Source organism: Triturus cristatus, chromosome 5_1 (assembly GCF_964204655.1).
Source record: "Triturus cristatus chromosome 5_1, aTriCri1.1, whole genome shotgun sequence".
Classification (NCBI taxonomy): Eukaryota; Metazoa; Chordata; class Amphibia; order Caudata; family Salamandridae; genus Triturus; species Triturus cristatus.
This window is the reverse complement of record NC_140587.1, coordinates 540,726,232-540,744,705: the sequence shown is the minus strand read 5'-3', so window position 1 is coordinate 540,744,705 and position 18,474 is coordinate 540,726,232.

Below are 18,474 nucleotides of genomic sequence, written 5' to 3'. Positions count from 1 at the left end.
CCACCATATCAAGGTTGATTAAGAGCGCATAACCAAAATAGCATAGTGTGAATTGACATCCTTTTACCATATATGTTCATAAGGGAACATCTACACTACAGCACACAGCATGGTGCAGTTGGTCAGCCCACTTCAGCCACTGGCTAACTTCATTGTAAGTGATGGCATGCTCCTCTGTCACAAGGAACACATCTGCACACAAAGTAATTCTGATAATGCTAGGGGCTGTTGTGATAGTGTGTACTTTTTTGAGACAACATTAAGGATTTCTTTTTATGCATTTTTAGATCTGCCATTAGCCAAGAACTTTTGATTTTACTTTAATTATGCATTCAATATACTTATAGGGACTTTCAGCCAGCTCTATTGCAGATGAGGGCGTGTCGGCAAAACAGAACGCCCTCATGAGGAAATTTACACCCTCCCTGCTCCTCCTCTTATCTACTACCACAGGCCTCACTGCCCCAGAGTAGAAGCCTCCACTGTCCCTTTTTGGGGATGGCTGCCTATGGGGGTGGTGAGCAGAGACTAAACAGACAGAACAACAGAGAGGGACATAAACAGTGCCATAACAGGTCAGAATACTTCCAAAGATATCAGTGCTCTCTCAGTGGAATTTACCTCTTCGGTAAAGCTTGCATAGAGAGTGAGGCAATGGTATTATTTACTGGCACTGACTGAATGGTAAATCACAAAAAGGAGCTGGAGGGGCAGAGAACAGGTCATCCCCCACTCAGAATTCTGTATACAATAAAGGACCTGTTCCCAAAGTGAGCATTTGATTCATATAGCCATTGTAGTTGTCATATATATTTTTTAGACAAACTTTAGGAGCAAGTGTTACAATATCATCATTGCTACTTTAAGGTATGACTCACTATTTCAAAGAAAGGGAGAGTATTCAAACGAGATAATAAAAAGTTGTCTCTTTAACCAACAATAGTGATGTGTTAAACCATCCCCGTGTGAAAAAAAGTGTGGGAAAGGAGTGATGGCGCCTCACGGTAGCAACACCAGGGAGGATAAAGCAGGAAGGTACTCGCCTGCTACCTCAAGATCTCATCATCAGCTGCCACCACTCCGTAGAAAGGAAATGTGTATGGGAAGGTTTAGACAAAACACGTAAAGATTGCTAGTGTGTATAAAGCAAGAGAAAGAGAAGTAGTGCAGAGAACTGTGCACCGTAATAAACCCCACAGTGTATGTACACAGATTTGAGTTGGTTCACACTCGCTTTCTACTTTTTATTCTGTGCTGTGTGACCACTCATGTATAAAAATGCCGACATGTTTCGTTGCCAATAGAAAAAACTCACGGCAACTTCTTCAGGGCGTGGGGTATTATCGTTTCACCCTATAGCCTTGCTTGATCAGTTAAAAGCAGTTCGGGATGTCGCCCATCGTGGGCATACCTTTACCCTCGGGCTTGTGTGCATGTAACAGCGGTCGCTTGTTCAGGGCTCATCCCCTCGACTCCTGTCATGAGTCGATATCCCGTCCGTGTCTGGCGTGCACTCAGCACTATTGGCAACGAAACATGTCGGCATTTTTATACATGAGTGGTCACACAGCACAGAATAAAAAGTAGAAAGCGAGTGTGAACCAACTCAAATCTGTGTACATACACTGTGGGGTTTATTACGGTGCACAGTTCTCTGCACTACTTCTCTTTCTCTTGCTTTATACACACTAGCAATCTTTACGTGTTTTGTCTAAACCTTGCCATACACATTTCCTTTCTACGGAGTGGTGGCAGCTGATGATGAGATCTTGAGGTAGCAGGCGAGTACCTTCCTGCTTTATCCTCCCCGGTGTTGCTACCGTGAGGCGCCATCACTCCTTTCCCACACTTTTTTTCACACGGGGATGGTTTAACACATCACTATTGTTGGTTAAAGAGACAACTTTTTATTATCTCGTTTGAATACTCTCCCTTTCTTTGAAATAGTGAGTCATACCTTAAAGTAGCAATGATGATATTGTAACACTTGCTCCTAAAGTTTGTCTAAAAAATATATATGACAACTACAATGGCTATATGAATCAAATGCTCACTTTGGGAACAGGTCCTTCACTGACTGAATGGTACCAGAGGCAGGGCCATCCTTCAATATTGGCATTTCGCTTGACAAGTCCATACAATAAAAGGGAAAACAGCTACTCCACAAACAGAAGAATAAACCATGTCAGGCTTATAAGGTGTTTCCCACTCCTCCCCACTTAGGACAGACTAACAAAGCAGCTGAGCTACTATTCGATGGATAGTGAAGACTTAAGTAGGCCTGAGTGTACCCACTTTGCTTAGCACTTGAGTTTAGGAAGGCATCAGTGCTTTAAATGGGCTGGTACTGAGTACCTGAACTTTTTTATTTTGAGACGGAGAGTACCTGCACTTCTCAAGAGTGAGGTAATACATTTAATCCAAGAGTACCAGCACTTCTCAAGAGTGACGTAATACGTTTAATTGGAGAGTACCAGAACTTCTCAAGAGTGACATAGTAAGTTAAATTACAGAGTACCGGCACTTCTCAGAAAGAAGCAGGTACTCTGGTACAGGATGCCTGCTCTTCAACTGTTCAATTTCTAGCTTCGGAAGGCATAGGCAAGTAACATGCCTCAAGCTACTGTGCATTTTTCAAGGACGAGGACAGGAAGTGATTCGTTTTTGCTTGTTTTGTCCTAAGTAAGTTCTTTCACACCCAATTCCAGAGCTCAGCTTAGCAGCGGGCTGCCTGTGGAGGAGAAGTTGTGAGCTTCACCTGACTATTAGGGTCGATACTACGTGTCTCTCGGACCTCTTTCAGGTGCTCGCCGTTCTTTTTCCCCAGCACCCCCCCAGGGGGCGGCAATCTGAAGGATAGCCCCGGGCGCCACAAGCTCTAGCTACGCCTCCGAGTGATGGAGAGGAAATGGGTTTGGAGGTCACCCTGGAGGAGTTCTTTGGCGAGAGAAGTCCGTAGGATGTTAGGGATATAGTTGTGCTTGTTTAATCGGCTTATCATTCTTGCTCACATTTTTGTTCACTGCCCTCCTGCAGTTTTCTATATTTCTCATGCCACCCCACCATTTCAATGTGCTTTTCTTTTTATCTCTCTTATAATCTTTATGGTGGCTCCTTTAGCCCCAAGTCTTGAAGTCACCTGCAGCCTGATTCTCAGAGGGGTGGGTCAGGGTTGAGGATCCCTACCAGAACAAAGGTACCCCATCCTCAAGATCTGCAGCGATTCATGCACGTGGATTGTCTTACGTTTGGTGCAAAAAGTACTACTTTCTATGATTTTGTTCTCTGTTTAGGGGTATGGGATGGAAAGCTGTCTTCCAGGAGGATTCCCTCCAAAGAGTGAGTAGCAGCCACTAACGCATAGAGATGTGAGAATTCACATACAATTGGCACTGTAGTTCTCAGCCTGGCATTAGCACGTACAGTTACTACTGAAAAAGGAGGCAGTAAGCCAATTGTGGTAGCAATGAGGCAGCAACACCGTGAGTCCTGATTTACAAAGAAAGTTGAAAATCTAAACAGATAGTTTTATTACGTTGCATGAGTTTTCAAATTTCAGATATTCACAGAACATTTTAAGGTTCCTCCAGAAAAGCTGCACTAGCTGCAGTTTTTGAAGTGTATTTTAAAAAGATTTTGATTTAACTTCAGGATACATCTTTGGATTGCCATTTACACTCGCGTTAACATACGTGGTATATGATTCCACCCCCTGAAATGCCAGTACATTTTCTGCACAAGGAAAATAATTTTCTGTTGGGAAAAATGCGCTTCTTCTACACTGCCGCAAGGTTTTAGGGTTGGTGACAAATTGGATTGTTGTTTGACTGGGGTGTGAGCCTGGTCTAGCAGCAACCACAATCCTTGTCAGTGTCACGCACAAGCCAACCCCAAATTAGCCTGTGCCCAATCCTCAGGTTGCTTGGCACAGAGCAGTCAGGCCTAAATTAGAGTCAATGTGTACAGAATTTGTGAAATACTTCAAACAGTAATAAAGTGAAAACACCACACAAAAAGGATCCCACACCAAATTAGAAAAATATAACTTTCTATTTAAATAAAACAAGACCAGAAATAACAAGTATACAATTAGTAGAGCCGGAAATATTCAAGTTTAAAGATTTGGGAAAACATTATGCCAAAAACCACAAAGCGCCAACTATGGGTATCTGGTTGCTTGCAATACGAATTCCCTTAGGTGTGGTTGGTGTTAGTCATTACTTAATCCTGATTATGAAAGGTGATATCAAGTGCAGGTATGAAAAGTGCAGCCAACATTTCCTCATGTGATCAGGATTGAGGAAGGATGATTCCATCATGATGGGGTGCATATGCCTCAGCAGTCCTGGGGGATATGCTGTGGAGAAACCTTTTCTCCACCTTCAGCAGGAATTTGACAAAGCGGCAGTTAGCTGGGGTTCCCCCGGATCAAAGCAGGCCAGCACTGTAGGCATTCACAAGTATATTCATCTTTGGTTAAAGGGTGTTTTCAATAACTGTCTCCTTTCACCCTGTACCACTTTACATGTGCAGACTAAGTGGAGGAGGTCTTCCTTCCCAGCCCCACACAGGCGATACATGTCAGGGAGGCATTCTCGTAGCATGGTGGAAGATGAACTTTTGCGGGCGTTTTTGTGGCGCAATGTTTTTATAGTTTTTAATGTCATCATCCATGCACTCTGTTTGATAATGAGGCCTCTTCCTCAATAACGGAGCGGATTTGTAAGGCCTTCTAGACCATCAGCTTGAATTCCTGATGACTGATAGGGGTGCCCCAAAGTTGTGTGAGCCATGCGACTTCTAGGGATTCCTGTTGATAGGCCCTTGCGGCTAACAATTTGTGATCCTGCAACTCCTTCTATAGCAAGTGGTTCCATGAATTTGGCTCTGCTTTTCTGATCTTGTTCCAGCACATTAAGTATGCCCAATGCCTGGCTAACAAATGTTTTAGCAACCCAAAGCCAGTGAGGTGAGACACAGAAGTGAGAGGATGATTCTATAGGCATGTATCATTATATTGTTCAAGACTCTGGCGTCCCGGCTCCTCAGCAGCTTTGTTCATGCTACTTCGAGTAGGGGCATCAAGGAAGGCCCGGGCAGTTTTTTCTTCTGGTTTTTTTAGCGTAACAGCCAGCGCCAATACTTTCCTTTGTATCGCCTACTTCTGGACTGCAAAGGAGCCGTTCTTATCAATAATGACCCCTAGGTATTTATACTCATCCGTACTTTCTATCCAGGGTCTCCTCAGAACCATGAGTGTTTTTATTTTCCTATTTTTGTACGCCAGGGTCTTGGTTTTGATAAGGTTGACGGTAAGACCATTGGCCAGCGAATAGGCCTTCTTAGTGGTTAGTAACGGCTGTAACCTGACGTGAGTGTGGCTTTCCAGAACCACATCATCAACATAGAGGAAACTGAATATTGCAGTTCCCACTAATTTTGGAGCATGGGAATTGCAGGATTGCAGTTGCTCAGTCAGATCCGCGAAAGAGACTAAAAGAGTCGATGCCAGAATGCATGCCTGCTTTAGACCATTGGTAGTGAAAATTTTGCTGGAGAGGTGCGTTTCTGCACCTAGCTTGACCCACACCCATGTATCCTTATGGAGCATAATTAGCATGTTGAGCAGTCTTTGAAGTATTTTCCAGCTTGCTAAATTATGCCACAACCTTTCTCAGTCAACATTATCAAGTGCCGCTTTGAAATCAATGGAACAGAAAAATAATGGTGTTTGGTGCCTCAGGCAGCATCCATTAGGAGAGAGATTGCCAATATGTTTGTTGTTGTGCCTGAAGTTTTTGAACATCCTGTCTGAATGAATGGGTTGATGGTGTAAGGGAAAGGTTGTGTCTGGCCGTACAAGTGACTGCCCAGGAGGAGAAACACAGTGCATTCAAGGTGCATGGTACAACCAGAGAAAGCGAATGACTATGAGGGAATGAAGCCAGGAGCGACCCATGCATTGAGGGGTCTGACAGTCTCCTTGAGCCATTCTTGTCAGGAACTGCACCAAGCCTTCTATAATTGCAAACATCATATGTGGCCGGTAGTGTGCCATGGCCCTGAAAGACTGGTGCTGCAGATAGGGCAGAAAGGGAGAGATGTGGTGCAGCGCCCAGAGTGGCTGACTCCGGAGCACGGGGCTGACGGTTCGATCCCTGGCGGCAGCACAGCTCAGCTCTGTGTGACTCTGGGCAATAGCTCACTTTAGGGCATATTATCAAGCACGGCGTTAAAATTATCGCCGCTTTAGCGGCAGAAAACTGCCGCCAAAGCGGCGATAATGGGCTTGAAAATATGGCCTTGAGAAGTCCAATAGAAGCCCATGTTGACACCAGAACATGGGCTTCTATTAGAATTCCCAAGGGCATATTATCAAGCCCATTATCCCCGCTTTAGCTGCAGTTTTCTGCCGCTAAAGCGGCGATAAATTTAAAACCGTTTCTTGATAATATGCCCCTAAATCTCCTTGACTGCCCCCTTCACCTTGAGACCCCTAGGGTGATTAGTTCACAAATACAGGATACATACATACAGAAAGCAGACATTAGATATTGGATAGTACCCTCCTTGGTGGGAGTACTGAATGGCCCAGAGGCCACAACTGCAAAAGACACCCACACATTGATGATTATCTGGAGTCCACTCCTGCCATCCCTGCATCCCATTTGCACCTGGCCTAAGGAGGCCACTACTGCAAAAGATGAGTGTCACCCTGTAAGCCATCATGCTGACATCTGCCAACCATCAAGTTATCAGAGCAGCCTCCTCCTCTATCATTCAAGAGCCACAGGAGCACAGCCAATTCCTTGGTCTGTCCCAGACCCTCCACCATGCAATGACAAGAATTCAGGTAGTCTTAAAGAGATGAAAGCAAAGTGGACTGTTACACGCATCTCCACTTTGGTGTGACCTAAGTGAACTGTACCTGTCCCTAATCACAGCTTTGTGCCATGTTAACCATCAGGGATTTTAGACACTGGTGAACTCCATTAGCAGAAAGAGGGTCATGAAAGGTGTATTGTTTCATGGAAGGATTGCAAGGAGAATTATAATGCTGTGCCTGAATCTCCTCTTTGAACTGTTTAGTATTATGTTATTGTGGGAAAGCAGATCATTAGTTGAAGTGGATGGTAGTCCTCTTCAAGTAATAATAGCACTCTACCTTACTAGGTCCAGTTAGGTTTCAACAATTCAAACCTGAGCTTAATCCTTGACGTTTGCACAGAGCAGGTTGGCTTAGCTGAGGAAAAAATGTTAAAGCATTTATCTGTACCAAAACAGTTAAAAAGTAGAAAACACAACACAATAAAAATCCCACTCCAATGTATAAAAGTAGAGAAAATGGCAATAAAAATGACACACTATGATTTTTCAAAGTTTTAGATGTTTCTAACGCAAAAAAGAACAAAGCAAACGTGGGTAGCTGATTGGGTTAGACCTGGTCAATGTCAAAAGTTAAGGCCAACCACGATGAAGTGTCGGTCTGATGCATGGATCAGGTACATCCCGCAAGAATGTTTACATTCTGATTTAGTCGTTTAACTGGAGAAAAGTCCTCTTCTACAAGGTCATCAGCTAATCAGGGTGCCAGCTGTATCTGAAAAGGGCTTCAGTGATGGTGACAGGCTGAAGTGCAGGACTTTGGTAGGAGGCTGTTGACGGTGGGAAAAGTCAGAATGGGTGTGAGAAGTTGGCCTGATATATGCTGTCCACTAGTTCTAGTGGTCACTAAATTAAAGATATCCACACCAGGTATATATACAAAATATATGTATTTATTACTAAACACACCCTCCTAGTCTCTTTATGAGACTAGAGGTCAAAACACATAAGTTACACTTCAATAATCACAGTAAAATAGCACAAATACATGTCAGGCACTAGGGGCAAGCCAAACCATATACTAAAATAATGGTATAAGAACCACGACTTAACTAGACACAAGTCCTAGAGCCTGTAGAATCGCTGGGACCCCAAGGAACCATCCAAGGTAGTGACACAGGAGATCCACAGGGGCCGTGTGCAGTGTGTGAACACAGCCACGAGCTCCAGTTAGCTTCTATGGAGAAAGTCATGGTTAGATTTTAAAAGATTAGGGACACTTAGAAATGAGTCAGGACCAAATCCTTTTGGACTTAGAAAGTTCTAGGGCTAGCACCCACGGGAGCACCGGAGTACTTGTGTTACCTCACCCAGGGTAGCCGGGTCCAAAGGTGTCTTTTGGTGTAGGGTCGCGTTGTCGATTTTAATGGGAGCTGGCAAAGAAGTACTGCTGCCGTGAAGATGCGACGTGTCCGAAGAGATCCAAGCCTGGATCGAAGATGAGAAGAACCTGAAAGCAGAGGGAACTGAGTCTGGGTCACTTGCCAGTGACCAGGAAGGCGATGAGCAGATGCCCAACGATGTCCGGTGATTTCAGGTGAAGGAGGTGAAGCTTGACTCTTCAGTCACGAGGTCCAGGAGGTGTCGAGGACAACCAGGAGCTGGATTTGAGCTGTTCCACAAAGGATGTCGAGTGCTGCAGTGTCGGTACCCGGATTGGACACAACAAGCCTTGGCAACAGCAACCCACGCAGAAAGAGAAGAAATGCTTCGGTGCAGATCAGCAAGGTCTGAGGGACTCACCACTTGGTGGGGAGTCGGGGCACGTCTGGGGCAATCAGGAAAGCCCAGGAAATACAAAGTTACCCCCTCAGGGACCCACTAGTCAACGGACCAGGGATCGCGAAGGGACCTCGAGACAAAAATAAAAATGGCGGCCCACGGGTCACTCGGAATGACCAGGCTGACAATCTTCAGTGAATTCAGTGATCAAGGTGGGGGCTACGAGTCAGCCAAAGCACGACTTCAAGAGACGTCGAGAAGTCAATGCACTTGCAGAAATGTACGGTGACCAGGAGTTCCGGATCCACGCTACTCATGAGGGCTGCGGGTCTCAGCTTTGCTGGGGACTCGGGTCAGCCTCTGAGATGTCTGGAAATCCTCTTCCTGGGCTGTAAATACTTCAGAGTCCGGCAGGAGCTTCGATTATGCAGAGTGGCAAATTGCTTCATTGGTGCCTGCCAAGCAGGGGAGCCACTCCTTGACCCCAAGAGAGATTTCTTCAGTCCTCTGGTTTTGAGCAGAGCGTCGAAGGTCCAGGATTCAGCTTCAGAGTTTCAGCCAGGGTAATCTAAAGTCCTAAGGACAGGGGTCCCATACTTATACTAAGGTAGGGGGGTTGGACATACTCTGGGGACCCACCTATGGGAGGGTTTGGAAAGAGGGGTACCTACACCCATTTCCTTTGTCCAGTTTCACGCCAGAGCAGGGGCTGGAAGCCCCTGAACCGGTTTGAGCTGGACTATGCACAGGGACACCAAATGTGCCCCCAGTGCAGGACTTCAAAAGCGCTCAGAGGGTGCTCCCACCCAGGCCCAATACACATAAGCCTGTCTGAGAGGTGGTTACACCTCCCTGTGACAGGAAACCTATTGTCCAGGCCTCCCCTGCCAGAGTTTCAGTCAGCAGCAGGAGGCCAGACCCGTGCCTGTGGCTGCAGCATCCATTTTGTGATGCCAGGGCTCTATTAATTTTCTACCGGGTATACCAGTGCTGTCATGTCTCTCCCTCTAGAAGGGTGGAATCATACTCCCACACCAGTTACTGGTGTGGGAGTATGATTCCAAGGTGTTTGACACCAAACAAAACATGTTTCCATGCAGCCAGTTCAAAGTTAGCATTTACCGTTTGGTTATAATGCACTTAAGAGTATATGGTCAGGCTGCACTACAAACAGCATCAGAGAAGGGTCTCCGAACACTGCAGAGGAGCTCTGCTCATGCAAGGGCACCCTCTCACATAGGAACCAAGCACTCTGCTGTCAGGATTGATAAGGCCTGCCATAGAAGTGACTTATAGTTTTATATGTGTGTATATATATAGTGATATAGGTAACCTATATCACAGTAAGGGGTGAAGGCACCACCTTACCCAGGCTGCAGTCGCAGACCTGTGGTGTCATTTTGGGTGGCTTTCCAGGGGTGGCATAATACATGCTTCAGCCCCTGGTAGGCCTCTGGGGTACCTATGCCCTGGGTACATAGTATACCACATACTAGGGACATACAAGGGCACCTCAGATCCAATCTGTTATGTACCTAAAGTACATGGAATCATTTTAGAGAGGAAGCAGCTAGGCTGGGGCCCTGAATAGCAGGGTCCCAGCCAGACTATAGTTGAAAAACAGTGAAACACCAGCAAAAAGTGTTTTGGTTTTTTTTGGTTGCATATTTATATAGCACAAACTCGACCCGAGGTATTGGAGTGCTTTACGTGAGCACCGTATTTACATTACACATTCAGGCACGGGGAGATTAAGTAATTTGCCCAGAATCACAGGATGTGGACGTGATTTGGGTAAACATGTGAAGCAGATCCTACTCTCCTACAGTGGGACAGTTTTGAAGTCAGGGCCCAGGAAGGTTCGGTTCTCATCGGGCTGCTTCTTTAGGTTGGTCTCAATAAAATCCTCTATGTTTATTATTATTATTATTATCATTATTGGGGATTTGTAAAGCGCATGGCTGCCCTAGGGCTTCCCAGCTCTGCGCAGTCAGGTACTGAGTCTGGGCAGATCATGCCTTGAAGATATTGCATAAACAGCCAGGTCTTGATCTTTTTGCGGAACTGTAGTTCTTTATCTATCAGTCTGTATTCTAGCGTTAGGGAGTTCCAGAGTTTAGGGGCTAGGTGGGAGAAAGATCTTCCTCCCCATTTTTCCCTCTTGACTTAGTCTGTTTTAGACGTTCTTCTGTGCTAGATCGCAGCTGCCTCTTTGGAATATAAGGGGAGACTAGCCTCCTGACTTTTTACTGATTCCCGTACTGGGATGTCACAAAGTAGTTTTGCGGCAGCATTCTGGGCTACCTGCAGTTTCTGAGTAGCATAATTAGGTGCCCCTAGGAAGAGTGAGTTCCCATAGTCCAGTTGCGAAGTGACCAGAGAGTGGATCACTGTTTTCCTTAATTGTTTGGTAATTCTCTCTAAGATTTGACGCAGACTTCTGAGAAGTCCGTAGCAAGTTGCAGTGACCTTATTGGCCTGTGTGATCATATAGAGATCTGCCAGAATCCCATGTTTTTTACTATTTCTGCAGGAATGGGTGGTTTACCTAGGCATGCAGGACAATCTATATAATGGCCTGGGTATTGCTTTACTTCCAAGGAGCAATATTTCGGTTTTATCACCATTTAACTTTAAGCAATTTGCCGTCATCTTTAACTTTTACCAAGCAGGAGGATAGTCTCTCACCATCCCTGCAGTTTTATGGGACCAAGGAAATGATCAACTGCGTATCATCGGCATACGAAGTCATGGATATATCAAATTCTAGTCCAATTCTGGCAAGCGGTTCAACATAAACATTAAAAAGTGTTGGACTCAATGACGAGCCGTGTGGGACACCACACTTCAGAGACATGGTTTTGGAAAGAATGGTATTTTCCTGTACTTGAAATGTCCAATCACTCAAAAATTAGGTCAGCCATTTGAGTGCCATGTCCCTGATTCCAATGTCTGATAGCCTTCTGCGTAATATACGATGATCCACCAGATCAAAAGCGGCGCTCAGATCTAATAAGAGCAATGCGGCTGGTTTTCCCTGGTCTAATGATTGTCTTAACTCTTCCACCACAACCAGCAGGGCAGTTTCTGTACTGTGTTGTGCCCTGAAGCCCATCTGTGTTGGGTGGAGGCATTGATTAGTCTCTAAAAATTCTGACAGATTTCTATTGACGTGTTTTCCTAACAGATTGCCAGCATATGGTAGCAGGGAGATGGGGCGAAATTTTCCTGGTTGCGATTGATCTGCATTGGCTTTTTTCAATAGAGGTTTTATCACAGGATGTTTCCAGGCCACTGGGACTATTCCTGTTTCTAGTGACTGATTCATGATCTTCATTAAGATCGGTGCAGTAATGGGTGCCACCGTTTTGAGAATATGCGGAGGTGCTGGATCCAGGGGCGAACCAGACTTCACCGTCTCTAATAAGGTTTCTAGATCCTTCTGTTTCATACTCGGGAACTAAGTGATAACCTGTTGTGATGAAGCTACTTCATGTTCTTCTTCCCCCTCTGTTACGTGGTCTCCGCCCGTTTTGAAGCAGCTATAAATGTCTGTTACCTTTGAGAGGAAATAAGAGGCCAGGTTATTGCACCTCTCCTCTGAAGTTTCAGATGGACCACTATCAGTGGGTGGATTGGTCAGGGTCTTGATTATTGAGAACGATTCCCTTGCTGAGTTCTGTGCCTCAATTATTTTCTTCTCGAAGAACTTGGCTTGACTCATTTCAATATTATTGTGATACTTTCTAATAGCTGATTTGTACTTCATTTTGAGATGGGATCATAACTTTTTCTCCACTCTTTCAAATTTTTTACAGTCTTTCTTTTGCTCCAGTAACTGGGAGTTAAACCATCCCTCTGCTCTAGTTCCGGTTTTGGGTTTATGGGCGACCTTAGGGGCTACTACATCTAGAGAGTGTGTGATCCAGGATTCCCATTGCGAGTAGCCTTCTTCAGCTGACCCTGGTATCTCTGATTCTGGACTCGCAGTGTCTGTTAAGATGTCACCCCAAGCTCCTGGATTGATCTTATCCCAGCGCCATTTCATTTTTATGTTTGGACTTAAAAACTTTTCCGGAAGTGAAGATACCTTCAGCTGGGCAAACCAGCAAGTTAAGTCTGACTGGCAGTTCGGCGTCAGTGGTAGCAGCTTTGCAGTGATCTGGTGGTAGCCTCAGTCTTGCAAATTTGAAGGCGGAGAGAGTGCAAGTGCTCCCTGTGTAAATTGTTATTACTATTGATTGGCATATTTGATTTACTGGGAAGCCCCTAGTAAAGTGCCCTGAGTGTGCCAGGGCCTGTAAATCAAATACTACTAGTGGGCCTGCAGCACTGATTGTGCCACTCACATAAGTAGCCCTGAAAAGGTATCTCAGACCAGCCACTGCAGTGTCTGTGCGCAGTTGTAAACTGCCATGTTGACCTGGAAAGTGCACCCACTTGCCAGGCCCTAACTTTCCCTTTTCTTACATATAAGGCACCCTATGGTAGGCCCAAGGCACCCCAATGGGCAGGGTGCAGTGCATGTGAAAAATAGGACATGTACTGGTGTGTGTGACATGTCCTGATAGTGAAATACTGCCAATTTCATGTTCCACGATTGAAAGGCTGTTTGCCCCATAGGATAGAATGGAAGATACTTTGTAACATCTTACAAGTATAACTTCCCATTGGGACAAGATAGAGGAATTAGGTTTAGCCTATCTGAACTCAGATTTTAATAACACATATTTTAGTAAAGATGGTTTTTAAATTGTGTATTTGAAAATGCCACTTTTAGAAAGTAGTCATTTTCTTGTTTAATGATTTTGTGTGCCTCTGCCTGTTTGTGAATTGACTGTCTGGTTTTGGAGAGACAGTGGCTGGGAATGTGCATTAACTGTAGACAGCCACTGTGGGGGTTGAGGTGTGCCTGGCCCTTCCTGGATGACTCGGAGCGGAGCTGGATGGAGCTTGGCTGCATTTTGAGTAGTGAGAAGAGATTTCCTTGCAACTGAATAAGGCCTGTTTCCCTTGCACAATGCTGTCTCCACCACCTGTGGTCATACTGCACCAGTGAGGACAGAACTGGTCTGGACTGGGCTCAGAGACCCCTGCACAAACAAAGCAATGACAAAAAGGGGTATAAGTAGTAGACCTTAAAACCCAGAACTTTAGATCACTTCTGGACTCAAGAGGAACCTTTGCCAAGGAGAAGAGTTGGAGAGCTGTGAGAAGTACTGCCCTTTTGTGTGCTGCGTGTGATTGGTCTGCAGTTGCTGTTTCTGCAAAAGAATGGGCAAAGACTGGAACTTTGCTATACCTGCTTGAAGAATAATCTCCAAGGGCCTGTGTGTACTGGCCTCCTGTCCTGAAAAGGGATTCAAAGACTTCACCCCCGCCTCCCCTGAACTCTATTGCTGAGAGTTCTGACCTGCCAAGAAGTGCCTATCCCAGTTTCTGAGCCTCTAGAGATTGTTCCTGCTGTTGGGAGCTGGAAGAAACCAAAGAGAAGAAAGAAAACATGTCTCCGATGCCATCAACAATGCCGCTGTGATGCTGCGACCTGCACCAAGGTCAGGGGCACCGCTCGTGAAGTGCACAATGCACCATCCGGCCTACACCACAGCTCTGATGCCCTTCGATGCCTGCAGTTATCAGAATTTCCCGACGCCAGTACTAGCACCAACTCATTGCCAGTGCCTGAATCCTGATATCGCGGCACCGATAACCTCCGAGGGTGACTCTTCGAACTCAACAACTTCGCATCATCACCAGAACCGACACCTCACTGCCTACGCAACTGTCTTTCCCTGTCCTGGACTCGACACGTCACCTCCTCACGGACACGACGCCTTACTTCCCCCGTGGCAGCCAGGGAGCCGGCTTCAACCTCGGAACCAACGCCTCATCTCCATGATGCCGTGCATCATCATAGACTTTGTCTTCAAGGTACTGTTTGTTTGGGGAAACGGCCACTACAACGCCGCTGTTTCCATGCATAACAGTAACCACGCATGCATTACAACGCATGCATGGTTACCAAGATTGCCTTTACCACGCATACCTTTACTACGAGATACATAATAAAGGCATGTGTGCTAAAGGTAATATTAAAAAAAGGGGGGTTGCTGGGTATCCCCCCTACAAACAAAAAAACTTGATTCCATCGTTGTGGAGGCAATCGGCGTCATACCGTCGTTAGAGGAAACGGAAAGACACTTCCGTTTCCTCTATACAATGTGCTACACAGATCGGAAGAGCTTCCAGAGGAGAGGACGTAGCGAGGTAAGGGGGAATTTAGTTTAAGGAATTAATGAGGTGTAGCGAAGGGATAAATTTAAGGGTTTGTGGGTGGGGGAATCGCATAGGGAAACATTTTTAAAGTTGAGGGGAGGGGCATTTATTAGAAGAAAAAGGGGCGGGGGGTCGCACAGGGGTATTATAAAGAAAAAAAAGAAGATTTACCACGAAAATGCCTTCACCGATATGCGTGGTAAATGCATTTTCGTGGTAAATGTTATTCGTGGTAACGGCATTTGCCTTGTAACGCATGCGTAGTAAAGGCATGCGTTGCAACGGAATGCGTTGTACATGGGGGTCTGTGTGACTCTGTGCCCCTCACGGTTGGTGCCGTACTTTGGATTTATTGCTCCAGGTGGAGCTGTTTGTTTTCTACATGCTTTATTTTTGTTATAACTGTTCTAAAGTCATATTCCTATTACATGTATGTCGGATTTGTGTAGTTTTGTTCTTGACGAAGATACAGTACTTTTCTAAACTGGTGTGGTGTCCATTTCTGGTGTTATCACTGTATTACTGTGTTTTGAGTACAAATATTTTATACATTGCTTTTAGGATAAGCCTGTCTGCTTGTGCCAAGCTACCCAGTGGGTGAGCAGGGGATGTCTAAAGTGTGTATCCCCAGTGGCCTAACAAAACTTGAGGGCGCCCCCCTGCTTAGTACATGAAGGGGGGCCCCACACTCTGGACCCTGTCCGAAGCTCTCAGGTCAGGGACCTGCCAGGGCCAGAGGTGGCTCTTGGAGAGCCCACTGCCCGCACCGCGTGGGATTTTGTTAAACCACTGTGGGCAACTCATCATCAGCTGTTCCCCTCTGGAAGGAGAGCTTTTTCTCTTTTTAAGTGTACGCAGAGGGCACACTCACTACTATTGACAAATAGTTGCACATAAATGTACAAATCTAGGCTTAGCTGCGTGTGTAGTGTGTGACACCTTCAGCTAGTTTTGTCTTTTTAGCGAGTGTAAGTGCTGAACTTACACCTATATTGGGAACAGTGAGACTTCTTATCCCGGAATTCAAAGTGGTGTTACCGATGAAGGCGTTGCAGAAGATATAGAAAACCTAGCCACTCTATACGAGTCAGCTATTTGGACTAGCGACCCTCTGCTGATAAAGGATATAGAGAAATAGGGCAAACGAGGATGGCAAAATAATAATAATTCATAATAGAACGTAGAGCCTAGAGCATAGGTTTGACTGCTGGGCTGCACCCTCAAGAGTATGATCAGAGAGGGTTTTCTCACTCCCTTTGAAAAATGTACTGCATTCTAAGAGAAGAAAAGTCAAGGTCACACATCTCTACATTAAGTGAAAAGGCATCCCCGAAAAGATCTCACTATCCAAGTAAGTCATGTATATGGGCCTAAATTAGAGTATCTGCTTTTAATTTACCCAAGAAAATGTACATATGATAAAAATATAACCTTTTGGCACCTGTATCCAATACATCTCATACAGGGCTGGCTTTAGTACTGTTGGCACCCGGTGTGACTATCTTTGTTGACATCCCCCCGCACATGTCCTCCCTCTCCACTGATTAACTCACTACGTCCCTCCTGCAGCAGGGCCGGGTTGGTTACTGGGTGTTTTGGTGGGCTGGCAGGGTGGTGTCCTTTTTTTCTGCCATGCGGGCATTTTTGTTGCTAGGGACCTTACGGCCACATTTTTACTTGCAGTGCTTATAAATAATGCAAAAGCAGCTGGTTTTAAAGTATGCTTATAGCTTACTTTAAAACCATTTGTTTTTGCATTGTTCAGCAACAAAACCGGCCCCCACCTCCAGTGAAACTGGATCCTACCCTACCACCACACGAAAATGCCTGGTGCTGGGTAGGATAGTCTGGTCCTGCTCAACAGTTCCCTTCAACTCTCCAAAGCGCCTCTCACACAGATTTTCATTTGTTGTGCAGCACTACTCAAACCATTGTAGGGTGTCAGAGAACTTTTCATCACACATACATTATAACAGCGACAATGAATCATACAAGTGTGTAAATCAATGTATAGGGAATGTTAGATATGACAATGAGGACTACAATGTGAGGAGTCACATGTCATCCATACTGGTAGGCAGTATATTTTAAGAGTGATGGACCTGGAGACGGACAAACTCAAGATTTAAAACCTAACACAAAGGTTAGGTATGGCTTTATTACAACACATTTCTTGCTACCCAAACAAACTCTTTTTAGCAACATTAAGATAATGAACAACATAACTTTTCTAACCTATAGGTTGCAGTATGCCTTTAGCTATTTGATGACAGTACATAGCTCACTGTGCTATTTTAGAATTGTAGGTCAAAAACTGCCAGTAAAAAAATGATGTCTCTGATGCAAGCAGTAACCCATTGAGCTAACTACATAAAATGCAATTCTATGATCTACAAGGTACACATGCTTTGCAGCAGGAAAATGGAGTGGGGTGGATCCAGTGAGAGTTGCTAACCCTACTCTGTGACGTGGTGCAGTGATAGACAATCGGCCCTCGGCACTTCAGGGCTTAAAACTGAAGCACCCAGGTCTGAGGCTACCAATGAAGCTCCCCCTCATTACAAGGGGGAGAGCATTGAGGTGCTATGCCAGGCTGAAAAGATCACGCCCACAGGAGCTGTGACATCTTCAGCCAGGCAAAGTTTAGCTCAGACAGCCAGGTGCCTGCGCATTTAGCACACGTTTAACTCCTCGCTGTCTGACGTGAACAAGAAAAGCATCTGTCAGGCTGACCTGTGCTCAGCCAGACAGACACTCTTTGTAGGGGGAAAAAAAAGGTGGGGGAGTATGGCCTTTCCGCCTGTAAAGAGGGGCCGCGGCTGCCTCTGCACTACTCGATGATGAGTAAAAAGTGCCACTAGACAAAATTCCAGTCTCTCTCCAACAGGTACATTAATCACCAGAGTTATCTTTACATTTTTATTGTTGTCTGAAAATTGGTGGTCACACAAACTCTGAAACAGATGCCTTTAGACTCATTAGATATTTAAAAACATTGTCCTCCCCCATTGAGTTTTGCGCCTGGTGTGGTGGCACTAGTCGGACTTCCCTAAAGCCAGCCCTGATCTCACTTAGTGTAGTGACTGTCTGCACCCAAGAGAAGAGTTTGGCCTACAGGTTGACCACGGAAGCTTAGCTGTTGCATAATTATACCAACTGTAAGCAACTAGTGATCTGTCAAACATAAGTTGGGTTTTCATTCTGCAACTTAGTGCATTCTGGGTGACACGCAGTTAAGTGACCCCTTTCGTAACTTGTGAGATGCAGAGCTTCAACAGCACCTTCAAAATCATACACCACTTTCATGTCTTCATATGTACAAAATATGTAAACTTGATATCTATCAAAATACGTATATTTTTATTTTCGATCTTCATTGCACTGGAATGTTAGAATTGCCTGGCATTTCTTCACGTTAGGCTTGAATCATGCATCTCGCATTGGCTACTGCAGTAAGATAATAATAAGCATTCATTTAAGTACTTCACCACCTTACATTTCTTTAAGCAAAAAAGTAGGACATTTACTTCCCTAGACTGATTCTTATCTTGGAGTAAATGCCCTGCTTTTTTGGAAATCACGTGAATTCTA